At 50.0% G+C, this 23,515-nt stretch overlaps 1 protein-coding gene and 1 long non-coding RNA gene across 2 annotated transcripts in view; both read right to left on the bottom strand.

The window, feature by feature from the left end:
- The window catches only part of DLGAP2 (DLG associated protein 2), a 693,677-nt gene that overhangs the window by 257,195 nt on the left and 412,967 nt on the right, over window positions 1-23,515 (bottom strand).
- LOC125754512 (uncharacterized) overlaps window positions 13,412-23,515 on the bottom strand; it is a 47,081-nt gene continuing 36,977 nt past the window's right edge. The window contains exon 5 of the long non-coding RNA XR_007408930.1: window positions 13,412-15,686. This is a non-coding gene — a long non-coding RNA (uncharacterized LOC125754512). The remainder of the gene's footprint in view (window positions 15,687-23,515) is intronic.

Genomic DNA, 23,515 nt, shown 5'->3' with positions numbered 1-23,515 from the left:
GAGCCCCGGCTCGAGCCTGGGCTAACAGATGGCCTGCAAGTCCAGACTCCCCTGCAAGACGTCTGAGAACGAGCACACAGCACCGATTCTTGAACCAGGTCAGCAGCACTCATCCCCTCCCTGTCCGATTTTTCTGAGACACAACTTTAACTCACACATCAAGCCTACACCAGATGCGGAGCTGCTGACAGAGGTATTCTGTTAAATACACCTATGCACATGATGGAGAAGAGTGATTTATGGAGACAATGTTCAATAACAATTTGGCTATAAAGTATCTCTGTGTAAGAATAACCTAGCAAAATTAAATGTACTGGAAAATGAAAATGTGCCAGAAGAATTAAGCATAGCTCTCCTGGAAAATGCTGGTGGATGCAAAAGGCATTTAATTTTTTTTAAACAAAAAGTAGGATACTAAAACTTATTTTGTGCATAGCTCAAGATGTCATGGTGTCCACACCCAAGGGATCTGGGTGCTTCTCCATCTTTATTTTATTTCGTTTTATTTAAGGTTTTATTTATTTATTCATGAGAGACACAGAAAGAGAGAGAGAGAGAGGCAGAGACACAGGCAGAGGGAGAAGCAGGCTCCGTGCGGGGAGCCCGATGCGGGACTCGATCCTGGGACCCTGGAGTCATGCCCTGAGACACTCAGGTGTCCCTCCATCTTTATTTTAAATGAGCAACTGTGACGTTGCCTCTACAGCCTCCTGGAAATACAGACTCTGTTATGGAACCACGGGGATCCCAGTAATCTAAAAAAAATAGTTTCTACTTTTTATCTATTATCAGAACTTCTACAGAATTCTTTCTGACAGGGATGAGAGATGAAGTTCCATATTTTCCTAAGTATTTGGAAAATCCCAAGAGGAGGATGGTAGTGGGGATGACTCTGAGCTCACATCCACTGTATTCAGAGCTTCCCCATCACTTGACCCTCAGGGACTCAGGATCCGCAACACTAAGGGAGGGTGAGAGTGTGAATCTCCTCTAATGGTTTCTACATCAGTAAAGCAGACAAGACTGTGCGTGCTGAGCTGTTCTGAAGACCATGCACGTCCTCGTGAGACATGCCTCACAGACAGTGCTGACGTTCCCGAATGATCACCCGACACAGAGCCCCGCTGTCCACTCTCACAGAGCCCCCAGGTGCCTGGAGGCCCATCTTCAGCAGCACCTCCTCCTTACGTGTCCAAAGTAGGTGCAGTGCCCACCCATCTCGGTATCTTGGCTCTTCCCCCGTAAGGTTCCCATGTGCTACATGCTGTCCTGCAGTTTACCGAGGCATCCCCAGGCCCCCACTGGGCTAGATGCTCTTGATGCTGCAGGGACTTCAGAGTTACCCTGTTTGCTTGGTCTTTGATTTGTTTAGACTTTGCAAATTGAGATGCATGCTTCCGTGGTTCTGGTGTATCCCCAACACGAGGCTACGAAGTCCAGCACGTCTGCATCGCCACATCAGTAAACTCTGTACTGTTATCCGTGACCCCTCATCCCACTCTCCCCCAGACCCTGACAACCACTCATCTACTTCCTCCATCAGTGCATCTGCCTGTTGCATCTAAAGGGAATCCCACAGTGGACTGTTGAGTCCACTTCCTTTTCTTAGCGTAAGATTTTCAAGGTTCACCCATGGCGTAGCTCGAATCAGTACTCCACTACCTCTTTGGCTAAATAATATTTCGTTATAGGATACACCTCATTGCATCCCTCTGTTTACCTGTCGATGGATAGTTGAGTGTCTCCCACTTCGGGGCTGCCACAAATAAGCTGCTGTGAGTGTCTGTGTTCACGTTTGTGCAGACACATTTTTGATTCTCTTGCGCATGCACCTAGATTCGCAGTGGCCCGGTCATGGTAACCCATGTCTTACGTCTTGAGGAACTGCCAACCTGTGTGCTGGATGAGGGCTCTGGTTCCTTCACACGCTCACCTCTGGGCCACCATCTGTGCTGTGATTACGGTCGTACTGGGTGACTGTGAAGCTGGACCTCGCTATGGTTTGGGTTTGGATTTTTCTGCGGACTAATCATGCTGAGCTCGTTTGCATGTGCTGACCCGCATTTTGTGCATCTTCTTTTGGAAAAAAAATTTATTTCAATTCCCCATCACGGTTAAACTGAGTGGTCTTTTTATATTCTGGATAGGAGAGTCTTGCAAGATACATCTTTTACAAATATTTCCTACATTTCATGAGTGACTATTTCACTCCTGATTGATGGTGTCCTTTGAAGCACAGAAGGTTTTAATTTTGAATCAGTTTTGTGGGGTGGTTTTGTTTTTTTTTTTTTTTTTTTTTGGTGTCATATTAAAGAAAGCATTGCCTAATCCAAGGTCACAGAGATTTACATCTACATTTCCTTACAGGAGTTTTATGGTTTTTCTGTCTTAGATTTAGGTCTTTGGTCCATTTTGAGTTAATTTCTGCATTTAGTGTGAGGCAGTATTTCATACCTGGCTAGCAGAGCAGTGTTTCTGATTCTTATCTGTTGAATAAATAAAGTGTGCGTGAATACATAAAGAAGGACAGAGTCCACTTTTATGAGATTTGTGATGTATTTTAAATAGCTTCACTAATTTAGGTTCTTGAGAGTCTAGGACAGAAGGACAGGAGACTTGCTGTTGATACAGAAGCACGTCCCCTCCCGCAAGCCCGTGCACAGGACCCAGCCGACGCTGCCCGCTGGCAGGGTCCTGGCGAAGGAGGCGCTGCCGTGTCCTTCAGCCCCGTGGGCACCCTCGGGGGTGAGGCCATTCCCTCTTCTGAGGGGAAGTGATAGCAAGTTGGACTGTTTTCCCTAAACCTGAGGTTGGCGCACAACCCCGGCCTCCGGGGGAAGGCGGGCAGGCAGGAGAGAGTCCCCGGGTCGGCCGCCCCGCCGCCTCCTGCGGCTGAGGCTGACGCTGGCAGCCCGGGGCCAGGGCTCCTCGTCACCGTCGCGATTCCAAGGCCTGCACCGCCCGCAGCGCAGACGGCCCAGGTCACGGAGTCCGGGGCGGCGGCGCTCGGAGGGCGCGGGGCCGGGCAGGCAGGTGCTCCCCTCCCGCGGCGCCGCCCCCAGGACGCCCGTGTGCAGCCCCCGGAGGTGCCCGGCGGCCGCCGTCTCACACCGTCTCACACCGTCTCACACGCAGCCCGCTGCCGCCCCGGCCGCCCCAGGCGCTCCTGCCGGCGAGGGTCCGGGCGGACACGGCGCGCCAGGCGGCATCTGCACCGGAAGGGGCGTCGTGCAGGATCCTGAAGGAACGCCTGGGCCCCTGCTTACGCTCCGGCCGCGGCCCGGCTGCCTCCCCTCCGCCCCGCTCCCGGGCCTGACGCACCGGCCGAAGGCGGCTTTCAGTTTGTGAACAGAGAGTGGCCCGAGATTTGGCCCGAGAGCGCGCGGCCGGGGAGGAGCGCCGGGGCCGGGGTGAGGGAGGCCGCCAGCGCCCGGCGCCGACCCCACGCCGACCCGCACTGCCCCTGTCGTCCTCGCCCGCCCTCCCGCATCCCCCCAGCTTCTCCCTTCACTCAGGCAAAGTGAAACCAAAACCACCCCTGAAGCGCGATTGGCCTGACAAGACCCGCAGCGGCCCAGGCCCTCAGGCCATTCGAGCGTGACCCCGGGCCGTGCCCGTGCAGGGGGACCACGGGGTGGTGGCCTCCAGAGTGACGCCTGCCTCTCCCACGGTGACGAGGACCCCCTGTCGCCCCTTGCCCCTCCATCCACCCTTCGGGGGGTGGGTCGTGTCTTTGGAATCTACCGACTTGCTGCAAGTCATTTCCTTTGTGCGACGGTTCCCTGGTGCAGTTTCTAAGTGTGACTCACCGAGGAGTGAGCTCACCTGAGTGGGGACAGAGCAGCAGCCTCCCCGCACGCCCAGTGACACCCCGAGAAATGCCAGGGCTCCTGGGCCTCACCCAGGAAATGACGCCGCACACCTGCTGACGGCCATCGGGGCTCCGGGGTCTCCATCCTGGTACCGGGGATCCCGCCCAGCTGTATTCCCAGGGCCCGACCCCAACAGGGTCCCCAACTAATTTCTTTGTTTTAATGAATGAATGAGGGCGAACAGATGGGGATCAAATTAACACAGGATTCTTCCAGAGTCAGTGTCCTGTCGGCGGCAGACAAGGGACCCCCACTTCCTGCCGCCGGGACCTAAGGGCAGGGCTCCAGGGTTCCGGGAGGCCTGGCCTTTGCCCTAAACAGCCCTCCCTTAGGTCAGGCATACAATGGAAATACGTGTGGTAGTTTCTGAAAAACGTTATTCTCTCGGAGAGCTTTTAAACATTTAAATGCAAATAATTTTTTAAAAGAAAGGGAGAGCAAGTGGACATCCCCAGTCAGGAGAGGCAGTGCTGTTTCCCCATTTCCCCCAGATTCTCAAAGGCCAGGAGGGTAGAGACGACAAAGTGAACCCCAGAGGGAAGGGCAGGCCGGGCTCGTGATACGTGATCCGGGGAACCTCGGCCCGGATGCGCGGGAGCCCTAGGCTGCGGCTCCGCGCAGGGCCTCAGTGCAGGTGCACCCCGGGGCCAGCGGGACGCCCGGCCGTGGAGCCCCAGTCCTCCCGGGACACTAGGTCCCCTGCCAATGAGCGTCCCGCCCTCCGGCTCGGGGCCGCCCACCTCGCGCTTCCCCCGGCCCGTCCGCTTGTTTGCTGCCAGGCTGCTTCACGGAGCCAAAGACGTGTGTAAACGACCTGCCCGGAGGTTTGCTCCTGCACGACGGGGCTGAGGGGCGCGGGGTCACGGGGTCACGGGCCGGCGCGGTCACCTCGGGCGCGTCGCTCCGGTCGCCGGCAGTGCTGTGGCTGCTGACACACCCGCTTTATGTCTGTGCGGGACACGGGACGAAAGTCTACCTTGCAGACGTGAGAGGAAAGTGTGCGTGGGGGGCACCGCGTGGCCTGCGCCCCAGGCGTCTTCCCTGCGTCCTCGGCCGGTGCCGCCGCCATCGCCCCCTCTTCCTCCTTCACGTGACCCCGCGGCCCTGGCTCTCCCCTCCGCCCTCCCTTTACTCCGCTTGGCCTGAGGCTTCTGGTTTAAAGCTTGTGTTACCTCAGCTCACAGGCCAGAACCGGGGAGGGCACGAGCGCACGTGAGCCCCCCGTGCCCGGCGAGGCCTTCCCACCTACCAGGCCCCGCGCACGCAGCCCAGCGCCCGCCCGGGGCGCCGTGGCCTCGGGAGTCTCGGGGCGCAGCTCTGGGGCGTCACGGCAGTGGCCAACCGCCCGTCTCCGTGGGGGCGGCGCAACGTCCCAGCCCGCTCGGGCCCCAGGCGCCGTAGTAAGACGCTTCTCCGCAGCCGGGAGTCCAGGAGGCCGGGGGGGGGGGGGGCCACAGCCGGGGCACCCGGGCCCAAGGACTTGCCCCGACGCCTCAGCACTCGCCTCAACTGACTCACGTGCTCCGAGGGTCACTTGGCGCAGGCCGGGTCCTGTCCCCACCTGATGAGGGACAGAGAATCCAGCAGGACGCGGCGCAGAAGCGGGGAGTCGGTTCCCAGGAAGCCACCGCCCTTCGCCCTCACCCCCCGGAGCCCCTGCGGGACGGCGCTCTCGGCAGAGGCCCACGGCGGGTCTGAGCCGCAGGCGCTCGGCGTGAGGCGGGCGCGTCTCCCCTCCCGTCCCTCCCCGGGCCGCCTGCGGGGCTCTCCCGACCGGCCTAGCGCACAGCACACTGGCACCCGCGGGGCAGGCCTGAGCGGGCTCGGGCTGCGCGCGGGGACCTCGGGGGGCAGCCTGAACAGCGGGCCGCCCTCGTGGCAGGAGCAGGGCACGCCAGCCCTGGCGCCCAGCAGCCCGGGGGCCGCGTCGGACGAGGGAGGAGGGCCCGCGAGCTGGCACCTGCACGCGGCGACTCAGGCTGCTGCGGCCGCGCTCAGGAAGTCCAGGCCCGTCGCGGGGCTGCAGGGGGCCCCGAGGCTGATTTCCACCAAGCCTCACGGCCTCGGGCCCATACCTGCCCGCAGCTCCGCAGCCCGGCCTCCCGCCTGGCCTGACCCCAGGTCGCGCCCTGGGTGGGGGGCGGGGCACAGAGTGGGGGGCCTGGAGGGCCAGGCAGGCGGGAGGCGCCAGGCCCACCCGGCAGGGCCAGCCTCGGGCACTGCGGCCTCCAGGACCCTCCTGACGGCCGGGCCAGGCAGCGGGCACCAGGTGGCGGGAGGTCAGCCTGCTCTATGTCCCCAAAAGCCTCTGAACACGCGTGTGCATGTGTGACACGTGACCAGATCCACGCCTGCATCCATGGAGCTCCGTGCCCCGCCAACACGGGCACGGAAGGTTCTCTCCGGAGACTGTTTCCTGAAAGGCACCTGTTGCTTTTATAGCTCGTCTTCCACTAGGACAGCGGGACACGGCCAGACCTCGGAAGGCATGCTCTCCTGACCCCATCCCGGTCTCCCTGACACAAAGCCTCTCCCCTTTGGGGGACAACCAGGAAGAATAAATAAAAAAGGTTTCCTTGGGCAGCCCGGGGGGCCCGGCGGTTTAGCGCCGCCTTCAGCCCAGGGCCTGATCCTGGAGACCCGGGATCGAGTCCTGCATTGGGCTCTCTGCGTGGAGCCCGCTTCTCCCTCTGCCTGTGTCTCTGCCTCTCTGTGTGTGTCTCTCATGAATAAATAAATAAAATCTTTAAAAAAAAAAAAAAAGGTTTCCTTTGTTGGGTGGCCCCAGGGTCCTGGGCAGGGGGAGGGAGCTTCCAGCACCTTCCTACCCGGTGAAAGTCCTCCAATAACAAAAGGACCCTCCAAATCCCCAGGGTCTTTCTCGCTGGATCAGTGGTTCTGGAGGCACTGAGCAGGGAGGTGCCTGCGGATGAACCGAAGGTTTCTCCCATGACCTCATCTGGCTCTGAGCACATGGTCCCCCAGGCCCCAAGTCTGCTGGGACTTGGGAGGCCGAGGTCCCCGCGATTCTGGGGGTCCACTGGCATGCATCTGCACGGTCTTCATTTTCCATACACCTTCATCCTGTGGGCTCCAGCTGCTGTTCCAAACAAACAGGATCCTGTGACCCAGGCCACCTCACACTGGTCTGTGCCCAAAGCCCCTGCAGGCTGCTGTTTCAGGGGTTCCTGGTTTGTGGGGGAGGCAGGCTGGGGGAGGAGGTGTTCATGGCTCGGTCCGCGTACAGTTTGGCTTTCAGACTCTGCGGGTACGCGTCTTCCTCCAAAGCTCTGGGTAGGCCTGCAGAGCCGGCGGCCCCCACACATGCCCGTGCACCACTGTCTCTGCCCCGCAGTGTGGGACACCTGCCTGCCCTCCCCACCCAGCCACAGTACAGTCGCAGGGCACCGTCCTGCAACCTCCTCCGGATCGGTCAGGCCACCCCCTCCCGGCTCCCCCAGAACACACAGGTCCCGGCGGGTTTGGGAGGACGGCCTGGGCTCTCTGAGCCGTATTAGCAGGCACCTGGAAGAGTGACAGCAAAACTATACATGCAGGGAGGGTTCGTGAACATGGAGGTCTGCGGACACTCCCTGTCCCTAGCAAAGGTGCCAGGGGGACAGAGGACTTTAGAGTTTCCTTATCACGTCCAAGCACAGGCTCTGGGGAGGAGGGCAGACTTGCACAGGGGCAGAGGAGGGACAGATATGCCGTCGGCTGTAAGCTTAGAGAGCACAGCCGGGCAGTGGAGCACGTGAGGCCCAAGGCAGCTCTCCCCGCCTGATGCCAGGCTGTACTTCAGGAAACTGAATTCTGTGACCTTCAAGACCCTGTGCTCGGAGCTCATGGTCACGGCTGATGGGACACGAACAGAACCGTGGTGCATCGACTGTCATTCCCTGCCACGTTCCATGATGGTCACTGGTTGTCAATGAGCACACGAAACTGTGATCATTCGCCCCGTGGTAAGCCAGCCACGGCAAAGACCCGCGATTCTAGACGAGCTCTTCGACGACAGGTGCACGTCCTGAGTCCAAGTCCCCAGGGGCTGGGGTGGTGCAGTGGTGCCCAGTGGCTGCCCAGGGACAACCCCGTCCCTAGCGAGTACGCGATGCAGCTCCGCGTGGCCGTGGCCACAAATGACCAGATGTGGCATGAGCAAAGCACTTCGGTGGAGCCTGCCGTGTCCTGGGAGAGCCACAGCTCACCTGTGCTCAGCTGCAGCCAGACATCAAGTGGATTCGACAAGGCAGGGAGGTGGCCACGTTCCAGAGCAAGACTCACCCTCTTCTCACACCGCACAACACAGTGGTCCTCGGGGAAGATTCATGTTACTCAACAGAAGCTTATGATCTAAGAGAAAATAACGATGAATAAGGCAAACAAATATATACTCTCTGTGCCTGTTTGTTGGGTGCCGACTCAGTTCCAGACGCTGGGTGGGGCGGGGGGATCTTGAGAACGTGGCAGCAGAGATAGCAACACCCGTTCTCTGGTGGAGCTGACGCCCCAGGAAGAAATACACAAAGTACGCAGTGTCTCTGCTTTTATTTGTGTGTGTGCACACGTGTGTGCACAGGCGACCCAGGAAAAACGAGCGGGTGGGTGGGAGGAGCACCAAAGCCCCCGCGCAGCCAGACCTCCCAAACCCACCCGCTACCCATCTCCTGGTGACTGGAAGCCTCGCCGATGACATATAGTGGATGAGCACAGACGCTGCAGGCTACGTGTATCATACACCATGTTCTTACAAAACGGCAAGCCAGACAAAGGAAAATGTCATTAAGAAAATCATAAAGAAGAGAAAATACACTTATAGCACTGGACTGCACTCATCAAAAAAAAAAAAATCTGGGCATGACTGGACCCGCGGAGTTCACACCCGTGTTGTTCAAGCTCAGCTGAAATCTGCAGGATGGGGGCAGCCCAGGTGGCTCAGTGGTTTAGCACCACCTTCGGCCCAGGGCGTGATCCTGGAGTCCCAGGATCGAGTCCCGCGTTGGGCTCCCTGCAGGGAGCCTGCTTCTCCCTCTGCCTATGTCTCTGCCTCTCTCTCTGTTTCTCTCATGAATGAATAAAATCTTTAAAAAAAAAAAATCTGCAGGACGGGATCCTCGCTACACAGACAAATAAAGCGGAGAAGTTGACCTGCCCTGAAATCCCCAGCACTCTGCCTGCTTCTCCCCCCGCATCCTCCCGGCAATCATTCATGGTTTTACTGTCTCCACAGTTTTATTTTTTCCGGGATGTCCTCGCGTCAGAATCATACAGCCTGTGGCCTTTTCAGGCCGGCTTCTTTCACTTCCTGTAGGCATTGAAGTCTCTTCCGTGTCTTCTCGTGACTTGATGGCTCATTTCTTTTTAGCTCCAAATGATATTCTATTATCTGGATAAACCAGTTTATCCATCCAATGATGAAGGGCATTTTGGTTGCTTCCAAGTTTCAGCAATTATGAATAAAGCTGAGGGTTTTGTGTGGACACGGACTTTTGGCTCCCTTGGGGTAACACCCAGGCACATGATTACTGAATCACAGGGTAAGACTGTTTCGGGTTTTTTTTTTTTTTTTTAAGAAACCACCGAAGTGTCTTTCCGAGTGGCTGCACCATTTTGCATTCCCTCCAGCAGTGGGTGAGAGTCCCTGTTGCTCCACATCCTCTCCAACACGTCATGGGGTTCGGATTAGGCTTCCCTGTAAGCATGTTAGCTCTGAGATGCCTGCTGACATCGAGTACAGATTTGGGGCAGACGGCAGGATATGTGTCCTCGGAGCTCTGAGAGGACACGTGAGTCAGGAATATAAATTAAGGAATCCTCAATAAGTAGACTGCATTCACGACTATGAGAAAGATGGCATGGCCTGGAAAATAAATACAAACTCAGAAGACAAAAGGTCTGAGGATGGAGCTTGGGGTGTCAACAGTTTAGAAGCTGGAGGGACAAGGAGGACGTGGGGAAGGCAACTGCAAGCGGGCAGCCTGTGAAGTAAGAGAGGATGGAGCATTCGACATGGTGATGCTGATGCTATGGTCTGGTCGTGACCCCGGAGCAACCGACTGGGAATAGGGGAGGGATAGGTTAGCAGTGCAGCAGGAGGACCTAGGGCTCTGGCTGTCACAGGGACAGAGGGAAAGGCAGTGAGCCGGGTGCTAACCCCTGCAAGGTGACAGCATGCCTGCGAGGTCAGCGACACACAGTGGCCACTGAGGCGGGGCCTGGCCTCACAGAGGCAGGGGCTTGGTGCTGGTGTTGTTTGTCCCCTTCAAGCAGGGGTGCCACATTCCCAGAGGCTCTGCAATCTTTCAGGTGTACTTGGTATGAGAGACACAGGAGAAAAACAGGCCTCATGGGGATGCCAAGTCAGGCTCCAGGAGGGGCAAGCAGCCACTCAGCTGGCGCAGGGACCACAGTCTGCCTGCAGCTCTCCGAGACTGTGTTGCTCCAATGTGACCCCATGTCCCCACTTCCCTGGCATCCCCACAATCCAGCAAGCAACTAGCACAGAGGAGACATTCAGTGAATACGTGCTCAGCTGACCTTCCCTGAAATCCCAAAGGGGATGCTACTAACCCTTTCACACACACACACACATGCACACGCACGCACACACACGCACCTTTAGGAAGAAAGGATGGAAATGTAAAATTTCAGAATCATTACATGATTATAGGGAAGTTTGAAATTAACTTTCAAAAATAGATCCGACTTAATCCAACCGATTAGAAAGACATGAAAAAGAGGGTATTGATCCTAAAATGAAATACCATTTCATCTCAATCGGCATGAGTTTTCAGAGACGAGGGCATTCTGGGATGCTTCTGTGATGAGCTGAGAGCTAAGGTTCTTTCACAAGGATATTCTGGAAATTAAAAGGATCTCGAAAGACTGACTAGAACCTTCTTCTCCTTCTTTTGTCTCTTCTCCATCATCTGCAAAGGCTTCTCTGTTCCTAAGCCCTCATGGCTGACTTGGGCATGGGGCTGCAGGCTGGGAACCCAGCTTCATCTCTCCACCGGGGACCCATTTCCTCACCCTTCTGGGGACTTCTCCTCTGCTCCGCCCTTCTTGCTGACATTCGTGGCCACGTCACCACAACGGGGTTCTTGTGACTGTCTCTTAGGAAACCTGTGGTGCCGCCTCTCTCTAAGGCTGAGAGGCCATCTTTCATGCAAAATCTGCAACAAGCGTGCTCCAAGTTTCGATGTCTTAGATCATCAGACACCTCATCCTCATTGCATCCAATTTCCTGAAAGCCTCCAGCAGTTTCTCTACCAAATCACTGAAGTGTCTGTGGCAAGTATCTGTTTTCCACGTTTCCCAGAAACCGCTCTGGGAGATGAAAATCCGAACATTCCAAGAGTGTTCCGACGTCTCCATGTGTCTCCTGTTATCATGGGACATTTATTTTGTTGTTGCTGGTCTGTCTTTTCTAATAGTTCTTAAGAAGGCTGAGTAATAATTATCATTGAATTTACAAAGGAAGTAAAGATCATCATAACAAAGAGTCTTCTGTTCACCCATGAAGTCTATTTTTTGCAGACCTCAGCCACCCTTCCTTAGCCAACAATCCCTGTATTCCTGTATAATCTATAGGAAGATTCATTTGCAATTTTAACAACCAAACAGCATTCTGAAAAATCTTGCATTCATGCAAACAGGCATGAAGGTAAGACCTATCCCCCTCCCAAACAAACAAAAAAACACAAAAAGTACCTTGTATAGAATGGACCACTATTACCAAAATATAGAATTTGCAGGGCTAAGTGCAGAATGCAGATGAACACAGTCCCCTTGTTCAAACAGCACCAGGGGGACGAAACCAAGCACAGAGCCCTTCTGAGTGTGAGGCCCTTCGCACTAATGAAATGCAGATCCCTTCAGGCCAGTACCCTGGGGGATCCGAATGGTATCCTGGGGGGTGGGGGACGGTGTCCTGGGGGATCCAGAGGTGTCCTCAGGGAAGATGCCTGTGCCCCCAGGAGCACAGCGGCACAGGACACCCCAGCAAAGATGTAGACCTCGCCTCCTATGGGCAGTCTTACTCGAAATGATCAAGCCAGAAGCCGTGAGGCTGGTCAGAGGCGAATTTTTTTATCTTTCTATTGATTAAAATTATAGGAGTTTATTACTAATTACTATTATTACTAATTACTATTACTAATTACTATTATTTTAACCTATGCTCAGAAACAATGGATATATGGCCTTCAAATGAAGTTCAATCTATTTTCTAGGGGAATTCAGTGATTTTTCTATTGCTAGTCATGGCCCCAGAGTAAGGGGAATGTTTGCTTTTACTTCAAACAGGAGCAGAGCCATTCCTCAGTATCCAAATTATTATTTTTCTGTATGCATCTGAGCAGTTTATACTGAAATATCTCATTTTCTATAATCATGTATTATAGCTACCTTGTAAACATATTCATTTAAACTCATTGTATTTTTCTTCTTCTTTTCTGGGTGGTTTTTTTTTTTTTTAATTGATAAATTTGCTTTGCCTGAAGCTATCCTATATGAATCATTCAATTTCATGATATATTTGGCTTGCTTTTTAGTTACCAGAATTTACTGAAAAACACTTTCAGATTTTGCTTTCCTAGGATTGCTATAATGCTATAGGGCATCATTTACTATTATATTTCTTGTGTTTGTGGCCAAATATTTCCCAGCTGCTAGACACTGGGAGTGTTTGTGCCCTCCCTGCAAATTCATATGCTGGAACCTAACCCCCAAGGTGATGGGGCACTTCGGGGAGGTGAGGTCATGAGGGTAGAGCCCCCATGATGGGATTAGTGTCATCAGAGACCCTCGCAGCCCCTCCCAGAGGACACAGCAAGAAGACGCTATCCGTGACCCAGGAGGAGGTCCTCCCCAGACCTGGGATCCACCAGGGCCTCGTGCCTGGACGTCCAGCCTCTGGAATCATGAGAAGTAAACGTCTGCTGCTGACAAGCCACCCAGTCTGTGGTTGTGGCAGCTCAAATGGATTGAAACCAGTGTCTGGGGATTTTTGTTTTCTCTGCATCAATACATAATTATTGCCGTTAAGTCGAGGCAGTCCTACTGAGCTCCCAACTACCTTATACAACATGTACATGAGGAAAGCCTGACATACCCATGATATGTCTTGAGAACCATTTCCAGTGTTTATGATGGAAATGATGCCCTCCCAAACTGGATGTGTCTGATGCGGCACAGAGGCTTCGGCCGGCACTTGCATGCTCTGTGATCACCATGGAAACAGGACACCTGGGTGCTGATGGCCTCAGCGGCAGAAGTCTCTGAGCATCATGTGGACCTAAACGGCCTTCTAGGGGCCTGTGACATGTTGCTCTCCTTGCATTTCCTCTGCTACATTTATTTATCCCCCAATATATAAATATATATAAATATATAAATATAAATATAAATCACAAACCAGAAGTGGGTGATAACCAGGTGAGCTGGTGTTACTCAGCCGGTAAGACGAGAGAGTCAACGATGACTTTCGCATTAATAGGGATTTCACACTGGGTGCAGTGTTACACCATGTGGCAGTAAAGACACCGAGGCAGTTTGGGGCAATATTTCCACTGTTCTGGCAAGAAGAAAGCACACACGGTATTTGGGGAACCAAATACGAACCGTAAAATTTCACGGTTCTGCCTTGAAGGTAAATGCTCCTTTTTCAACTTAAAACAAGGATTCCACACTGTAAAGAGGATTGGTAAAATGCTGATAATTAAAACTTAAATTTTTCTTTACTTAGGATGACACTAAAGAGCAAATCAAACAGTGACTCAGGAGATGGCGAGGAAAGTAGAGGCTTGATATTCTAGTACTTTTAACGGCACTTTGTTCCTGCTTATTGCACAAGAGGCTCTGTATTTTCCCGTCTTGCACTGGGCGCTGCAGGGTAGGTAGCTGGCCGAGGAGCAGCTGACGTGCTCACCAGCCTTACAGCCCCCGGGGAAGACGGTGATTGGCCTGTGGTTTCTACTGGTAAGTATTACAAAATGGCAGGATTGGGCTTTTGTGGTGGAATACGTCTGGGAATATGTCAGGGGATCCGTGGGAAAACCGATGGAGGGAGCCCGGGACAACCTCAACACGGTAATTTTACATTTTACCTTTCTCAAGGAAACAGATTTGAGTTTGGCCATTTTTGGTTGGTGAGGGGAGCCAACCAAGACCGCACCATCTGCCCACAAGCATAAGGAGCAGCAAGTGCAAACCCCTGCCTGGGCGCCTCTGTGTCGGTTCTCTTCATGTCTTCTTAGCCCACTTAGGGTGGAGGCCCTGTTGTATACCAACTTTAAAAGAAACAGTGGTAAGATTTAATTTGGGCTGAGCTAGCAATTTGTACATAGGAAGTCTATAAAAACAAAGAGATTCCTCAAGCATCCCAAATCTCAAAACCGCAGGAGATACTGCAAGCTCACAGAAATAATGGCCCCAGAGCACCCCTGTCTGTGGGGTGGTGGGCGGCCCCGAGGACCAGTGCTGGCCGAGGCGGGGGAGGTCCAGCATCAGACTAAGGCTGCACAGGGTGGCTCTGTCTGCAAGGTGTCTGGGCACTGCAAAGGGGGTCCGCTCTTTTCTTCACTGGGCTGTCGGGAAAGCTTTTGTTTCCGGCAATAAAGTTCTGGCTTCTCTCTTCATCGGTATTTTAGGGAGAAAGATGGAGAAAGAGCAGCGTACCTGCCCTTGTTCGCTCTCAGGGAGCAAAGAACCCACAACTGGCTGAACTGGACACAGTGCAAGGAAGCAGGAATTAGCCTGACCAGAGGTGACCTTGGATAGGATAATGCTTTTTGTTCCCCTTATCACACAATGTGGGGAGAGAGATCTTATGGAAAATGTATATAATATCGTACCTTAGACAACTTTAGGTTTGGAGCAATATGTCAATGCCCCATGGTCTGCCCAGGAGAGCCTGCCCGCCCTGTTAAACCGAAACATGCAGAGTGAGCATTACAGAATAATCACGGACGGTGAGGCAGACATAAAATCACGCTCAGCGTGGAGAGCACTACTGTACCAGCCATCCACGTTGCTTCTGAAGTCAGGTCAAAGCTGGGCAGGGTTTACGGTCGGTGCAGAGGCGGGACAGAGCTCACATGCGCTCTTGGGGACGAGCCGTCTGTGGCTGCACCGGGGCTCTGCTGTTACTTACAGACGCTGATCTGCTTACTGAGCCCGGACAGTGGTTTGTCCTGATTTAGACAAGGATAAATAATGCTCAAAAGCAGCTTCAGGACAAATGCATACGCAAACTACAGAGACCACAGTAGCATCGTGACTGCCTCAATTAACGCTTCTCATCTGACTACACCCAGGGACCCCAAAGGTTAGACATCATTTCAAATCTCTGTGGTTGGGTATTATGGCAAATGCATATCTTACTTGACAAATCAAACTGAGTCCATCCAACATAAAGATACAGCGAGTCCTTATTCTGCTGAAACCACCCACATGTGTTTATCCTATAAAATCCCATGACTGTGCTTCTTGGAAAGAGGCAGGGCATAAACAATAAAATACTTATGAAGATAATGACAATCATGATGGAAAACCGTCAGCTCAAGATGGGCAGGATCAGGAAACGAACCAGCACGTGAAGATACTTTTTCCCTCCGAGGTGCTCCCTAAGCTGTCCCGGGCTTCCGGCTGCAGCCCGATCTTGGCAGCACAGCTGGTTGCTGGGGGTCAGGGCCACTCAGTGGCCCACCTCCATCTGCATCTGGGCCCCAGGAGCCACCTGCTCAGCGCACCTGCTGACGTGCTCCACACAGATGCTCAAGGATACCCAGCAGGTGCCCTGTGGGTATGAAGCTGCATTAAAAAGAATAAATGGTTTTTAGTTTAACACAAACTACATCGCATAAGTACCTATTCTGTTTAGCATGGAGGGAACAAGCTTGTGCGTGTGTGTTTGTTGTTTTTTAGGAACCTTACATTCAACAAATGTCTCCAGACAGCGCTCCTGGCTAGGCTCACCTTGGTGGCTTTTCTGGTTGGTGGGTCAGTGGTTTGCCTACATGATCAATTCATTTAACTCATCCATAAACTCATTCATTCAACCAATCAATTAATAAAGCAAGCTAATTGTCCTGGCTTGAATTGAATGATTAGGAAAACCTCATCCTTTTTCACAGGCCAGAAAAATCTATCAGTTAAAACAAAGCATTGATTACAAATTTAAGAAGCTTAAAGTAATTGTAAAAAATGTATTTTAAAATCACTTGTGTCAAAGTGTTGGTGTGACTCTCCTAGAAACAGGACCCACCTGGGGCTTCACTGCTCAAAGCCCTGCAGGCTGCCAGCCCCAGATCCAGAGGTCAGAGTGGGGCTGGTGCCTCTGAGGCCCCTCCCCATTCAGGCAGCTGTGCACACCCCCACGTCCACAGGCGTCACCCCAGCCCTGCCCCAGCTTTTTCCCCACGTGTGTGTCCCCCTTGTACAAGGACACTGGCCACACGTGAATAAGGACCCCCTGACACCAGTGAGACCCTGTCCCAACCAGCGACACCTGCAAATCGGGTCATGGTCTGGGCCCTGGGTGCTGGGACTCCAACATTCCAACTTTGAAGGGACTCAGATCCACCCGCATCAGTGCTCACCCAAGGCAGAGTGTCCTCCCCGGTGACCCTGCACCCAGAACACATCTGGGCATCTCCAAACACTTGGGTTCATGATGATCCTAGTAGCTGTTGAGGCTGATCTGATGACAGGGGATGACATCCTTCCCTCTCCCCTCTCCTCCCTCCTCCTTTTCTCTCTCCTTCCTCCCTCTCTCCCTCCTCCCTTCCCTCCTGTCTTTTTCTGCTCCAATGATAGGACACTGTGCTGCCTCACGCTCCAAGATGCCAGACACAGGGCTGCTCCTCCCACTCTTGAGGCCAGCATCGGGCTCCTCAGTGCTTCATCCCCAGCGCCCCCACACTGGTGTCTTTGACCAGAGCTCCAGGGCCTCCAGGGAATCCAAGCACCTGGCAGAAGGAGAGGATAGCTCGTCTCGTTTGCCTCTTCATTTTTTTAAAATAAGGAAACTTGGATTTTTTCAGTTACCAGTTAGGGATCGTGGAAACCCAGCAAATTCTCTGGTGGCCGCTACCCACTAAGAAACCCCCAGGACAGAGTTCACCATTGTGAGGCCTACGGTCCAGTGGTTTGTAGTTTAGTCATGTCGTGCAATATCGCCACCTCCCAGTTCCCTGAAAGGAAACCCGCACCTGTCAGTGGTCACCCCCCCCCCCCACCAGCCCTCTGCTCTCAGTGATGCCCACCCTGCCATCCTCATAAAAAAGAGTCACACAGGGTGTAACGTCTGCGACCCACTTCCCTTGGTGGAGTCTTCAGATCCATCCACACTGCAGCCTGTACCTAAGCTTCCTTCTCAGGCCTAACTCGTGTTCCATCCCACAGAAACACCACGTCCCTCCCAACCCCTCATCTTCCAAACTTCCTCTCCTTCTTTTCTCAACCATAAGCTTCTTCAAATTAGACGCTTTAAAACAATGTTTTTCTTCCTGCTACATTTCTGAAATCCTCCCCCACGGGAGGGGGAGGGGGAGGGGGGCATCTAATAACGTTGGCCGTGGGAGTGAAGGAATGCCCAGGCCCAGCACGCAGGACAGGACTGTGGGGTCAGGGGTACCACATAAGGCACCCCAACATCCCAGGATGACACCCCATCGTCCCGTCCATGGGGTGGAGGGCCTGGCCACTCAGGGTCATAACTCCCAGCCGGCAGATGGTAGTTTTGGTTCAGAAACAACAGGTTGTTACCCCACGCCTTCCCCTCCCAGGAGGCTGTGGCTGTCGGTACCTGTCGGGGACATTCACTGTGTGTTTAGGTGCAGAGGAGGACGCTTGGGAAGGTGAGCCGGCCTCCTGTGAGCACACAGAAGTGAAGGATCCTATGCTGCCAGTTTCCAGTCACCTGGGCCACCAGCCCCTGTGTTGCTACAGACAATTAAAATAGGGTAACAGGTAATACGAGCCACTTGATTCTCCTCTAAAAAGTAGTGAATTCTGATATTACTCAATTGCTTGATAGTGTGTACTTGATAGCGTCAGGTTGCATTCTGGTGACAGGAGAGAGCAGCTTCTTGCAGCAGGTGCTAACCCGTCCCCCACACTAGGAGGCAGACACGTGGGGACTTGACCTTCCATCAGGAACGGCCTGTGCCAGGGTCAGGGACACAGAAGGCTGCCAGGTTGCTGAAGGGCATCTGCCGGCTGCAGTCGGGAACAGTTTATTTTGTAAAGCTGTTTTTATTTGAGAGTGAGACGGAGAGAGCACACACAAGTGGGAGAGGAAGGGCAGAGGGCAAGGGAGGAGCAGGCTCCAGGCTGAGCATGGAGCCTGACGCAGGCCTCCATCCAGGACCCCAAGACCACAACCTGAGCTAAAGGCAGATTCCAAAATACTAGCTTTTGATGGAGAATCCCCCACATACCTCACCAGACAGACAGATCTATAGATTAATGATGCTGATAGGTTAAAAAAAATGTGTGACTCTTGATTTTCTTATCGCTACAAAACATAATGCACTTTTAAGGCAAAAAGCTCCATGATAAGCTCACTTCAACTGGGCTGAAAAATGAACCCGGCCTTTAGTGTGAGGAGAAAATTGTTATTTCCTGAGGGTTATGTACCAAAAGTATTCCATGTGACTGAGTAATGTAATAGTTAACTAGATTACAATGGGTAGCCAAAAAGTTGTGTTGCTGCAAATCCTAAGGTAAAATAAATGTGCATGTTTCTTAGGATACATTTTCATGGGATATTGTTTAATATTTAAAGTGTATGAATAGTTAAATTTTATCATCTTACATGGGGAAGCTATGTTTGGGCAATTTCAGGAAGTGAGGTGATGTAAGAGCCTGTCTTTGATGCTAACTGATGAATCTGAGGGAACAAAAACTTATTTTGGCTCAAATTTCAGCTGCAAGTGACCTGGGGGCTACCCTCCCCTCCCCACATGTTCCCATCACACGTGATTAAGCCTTTTTCTTCTGATATATATTTTCTTAATTCGAACCTTTTCTTATCCTCTGAATGGAAAACACTTCATCTGTTGCATGGTGGGCCAGCTGGGGCTGGGTCGCAGCTCTGCAGGATGATGCAGGTGCAATGCACTCCCAGCCCATCCTCCTGTCCGTGTGTACCTGTGTTTTCTCTGTCCTAACTCCATGGCTTTAGTCGCCTCATGCCTCCTGGGATAGGAGAAGACAAACCTTTTGGGTAATCTATCCTCATGACTCTTTGTTCTTAACTCTTTTAAAAAGATTCTTTCCAAACTGTGGGATTTCTGATTCCCCGCCTTGGGGCCCGGTGTCCAGGGGAATTGGCACCACCCTCTGCAGACCAGGGAGGGATAGCTCATTTTTCAATATTCACGTAGACCTGAAGATTCCAAGGAGTAAAGATCAATCCTTTTTTATTCTAAAGTGATGATTTCTTAATTTTCCTATTAAATCCACACCGTGCATATGTAGTGCATGCATGTGGGGAAGATCACCATGCCAAATGGCGCCAGGTGGGAATCTGCTATTCACTTCACAGACGACTTCCACCTCCAGGTTTATGGGCACTTTTTCCAGAGGCAGTCATGTCTGTATGAGCACACATGCATAAATACACCCAGAGACAAGGCTCAAGTGTTCCACACCTGCTACGGCCTGGGGACCCACCAATCGGAACAAATGCTGGGCACTATCTGCTTTCAGTACTGGTCTTGGTTGACCCTGTTTTCACTTGATGAGGCACAAGACATAAGTGGTTCTGAATCTTACTTTTTTTTAAAAAAGATTTATTTGGAGGGGAAAGGACAAAGGGAGAGAAAATCTCAAGCAGACTCCCCACTGAGCACAGAACCCATCATCGGGCTCCATCTCATGACTCTGGGATCATGACCTGAGCCAAACCCAAGAGTGGGATGCTTAAACAACTGAGCCACCCAGGCACCCCTTGTATAATAAAATTATTTATTATTATTAGTAGTAGCAGTAGTAGTAGTAGCAGTAGTAGTAGTAGTAGTAGTAGTAGTAGTAGTAGTAGTAATGAAATACAAGACCTTTGAAATTAGTCCCAATTGCACATGGGAACTTGACTCACTTGGCTGGCTTCTCAGCCTTCATGATCTAGATGCACTGTAAAGGAAGCATTAGCTTTTAGATGGACAATTGCAGTCTTTCCCAGTCTTCTGTTTCTATAAACCCTGCTGTAGTGAAGAGCCCTGCCTCTCCACATGTGATCAGAAGAGCACTTCTACGGAATAAATTGTAATTTAATTAGTACAGACAAAAGGAGTGCATGTTGTATCTTAAGTGAATATTTTTCCTTGTGGTAAAATACAGATAACAGAAAATGTGCCGTTTTCAAAGCAGACGTAAGCATCCTATTCAGTGGCCTTACTTCTATTCACGATGCTCCACAGCAGCACCACTGTTAAGAACCTTCTCATCCCCCAGCAGAAACTCTGGCCATTTGGTAATCACCCTAACCTCTTCCCCAAACTCTTGATGACTCCCAGGCACTTTCTGTCTCTATGTGTGTTTTCCCATTGTTGTTATAGGTTTTGGATGCCAGTCCTTTACTGGACACGTGTGTTGCAAAGATTTTGTCAAGCATGTGGTTTCCTGTTTCTTCCTCATACTCATGTCTTTGGCAGAGCAGTGTTTAATTTTAATGAAGTCTAGTTAACCCCTTTTTCCTCTCATGGACCGTTCCCCAGTGCTGAATCTGAAATGTCATCACCAGACCCAAGGTCACCTACGTTTTCTTCTATGGTTATTTCTACAAGCTTTATAGCTTTGCATTTTACATTTATTTCTATGATCTGTTTTGAGTTAAATTTGTGACTGGTATAAGGTCCAAGTTTAGATTTTTGGTCCGGAATACCATCTCCTTGGTGAATGTCCTATGCGAACTTGAGAAGGTGTATTCTGCTGGTGCTAGATGAAGTCGTCTACAGAGGTCAATCAGTTGACTAATGTCGATGAGTTCTGCTGTGTCTTCACTGGCTTCCTGCCTGTGGATCTCCCTATTTCTGATAATGGGGTTTGGAAGTCTCTGACTATAATAGTGGATTTATCTATTTCTCCTCATACTTCTATCAGCTTTTGCGTCGTGCAGTTTGACTACATTCTGAATGTAGTCTGTGGCCATTGAAAATAGTTATGTCTTCTTGTAGAATGAACCTTTTTGTTAGGTAATGCTGTGCTGGGAGTCTCAGCTGTAGGTTCTTCATAAATGCCCATGAACTTGTGGAGGAAGTTCCCTCCTACTCCTGGACATTTGTTTCTTGAGAGTTTTTTTTTATTATTATTACTGATTTGACCTCTTAATTTGTTTTACATGTGTTGAGATTTTCCAGTTTTTCCTCAGTCAGTTTAGGTAACTTCTCATTTTTGTAGGAATCTGTGCATTTTATAGGGGTAATCTTACTTGTTGGTATACAATTATTCACAGTATTCTTTTATACTCCTTACTTCTGTATGGTCTGTAGTAATGTCTCCACTTTAATTTCTGATTTTACTTATTCTTTTTCCTCATTAGTTTAAGAGTTTATTAATTTAAATTTTTTTTTTCAGGGACGCTCGGGTGGCTCAGTAGTTGAGTGCCTGCCTTTGGCCCAGGGTGTGATCCTGGAGTCCCCGGATCAAGTCCCACATCGGGCTCCCCACAGGGAGCTTGCTTTTCTCTCTGCCTGTGTCTCTGCCTCTCTCTCTCTCTCTGAGTCTCTCATGAATAAATAAATAAAATCTTAAAAAATTTTTTTTCCCAAAGAATCAACTCTTAGTTTAGTTGACAGTGTTGTATTTCTATTTCTGATTTTAATTTTCTCTGCTATACTACTGATTATTTCTTTCCTTCTGCTAGCTTTGGCTTTCTCTAGTTTCTCAAGGTGTAAAGTTAGGTATTGACTTGAGATCTTTTCAATGTAGGCATTTATAGTTATTAATTTACCTCTGAGCACAGGCTTTGTAACTTTTCCTAACATTTCCTAACTTTGTATTTTCATTTTTACTCATCCCTAAGTGTTTTCCAATTTCCCTTGTGATTTCTTCTTTGGACCATTGTTTTTTGTTTTTTAAGAATGTCTTGTTTAATTTCTCCAAACTTGTAAATTTTCTAGAATCCTCCTATTTCTAGCCTTATTCTATTCTCAAGAAGATACTTAGAATGGTTTCAATCTTTTAAAATGTATTGAGACCTGTTTTGTGGCTGAACATAATACCAGTCACAGAGAATGTTCCCTGCCCACTTGAGAACAATGATCTTATTGGGTAGAGTGTTCTGTGTCTTTTATATCTAGTTGTTTAAAAATGTTCAAGTTCTCTATTTTTTTATTGATCTTCTATTGAGACATCTTATCTATTATCCAAAGTGTATTTAAGTCTCTATTATTGTTAAGCTATCTTTTCCTTTCTTCAATTATATCAATTTTTAGCTTTATATATGTTAGGACTCTGTTACCAAACAGAGCATATATTTTTAAAATTGTTACAATTTCTTGGTCAACTGACACTTTTATGAGTATATAAATGTCCTTTGTCCCTCATTTCCTTCAATTACTGCCTTTGTGGTTAGTGGGTTTTTTGGTAGTGAACCATTTTGATTTCCCTTTACTTTCCCTTTGTATTTATATATATTTAGATATTTTCTTTGTGGATAAGCTTGGGATATTAGGATTACATTTATCATCTCAAATTTATAGCAGTGCAGTTCAAATTGACACTAAATTGACTTCGATGGCATATAAAAGCTCTCCTCCTGTATAGATCCATTCGTCTTGGTTTTCACAAATTATACCGTTATACATTGTGTGCCCAATAACACAGATTTATAATTATCTTTTATATAATTGTCTATTAATTACTGTAGGAAATTTAAAAATTGAGTTACAAACTTCAGTACAATAATGTCAGCTTTCATATTTGCTCATGTATTTACATTCACTGAAGATCGTTTCCTTTGTGTGGCTTTGAGTTACTGTCTACCACCCTCATTTCCAAAGACTTCCTCTAGCATTTCTTGCAGAACTGGTCTCGTGGTATCAAACTCTCTCTCATTTTTTGTTTATATGGAACTGTCTTAATTTTGCCTTCATTTTGAAGGTCAGGTTTAGTAGATAAAAGATTTTTTATGTAACATTTTTCTTCCAATAGTTTATAAGTTTATATAACATCCCCTGCTCTTCTGGCCACCATGGTTTCTGGTTAGAAACCAAGCAATAAGCTTTTAAGAGTCCTTTGCATGTGATGAGTAGCTCTTCTTACCACTTTCAAGATTTTGTGGGGGTTGTTTTTTGTTTTTGTCTTTCAATGGTTTAATTATAGTGTGTTTGTGTGGGTCTCTTTGTGTTTAGCCTACTTGGATAATTAATTAATTAATCTTTTTATTTTTATTTTTATTTTTATTTTTTTATTTTTTTTTTATTTTTATTTTTTGGATAATTAATCTAATAAGATTAATGATATTAGATTTGTAGATCTTTATTTCCTCCAGAATATGTTTGGTTTTTATAATTTCTGTCTTTATATTCTCCTTATATTCATACATTGTTTTCCCAATCTCCTTTAGTTCTTTGAGTATATTTAAGACAATTGCTTTAAAAATCTTTGTTAATAAGTCTAATATCTGGCTGGAC

Source organism: Canis lupus, chromosome 37 (assembly GCF_003254725.2).
Source record: "Canis lupus dingo isolate Sandy chromosome 37, ASM325472v2, whole genome shotgun sequence".
Classification (NCBI taxonomy): domain Eukaryota; kingdom Metazoa; phylum Chordata; class Mammalia; order Carnivora; family Canidae; genus Canis; species Canis lupus.
This window is presented reverse-complemented; position numbering and strand designations above follow the sequence as displayed.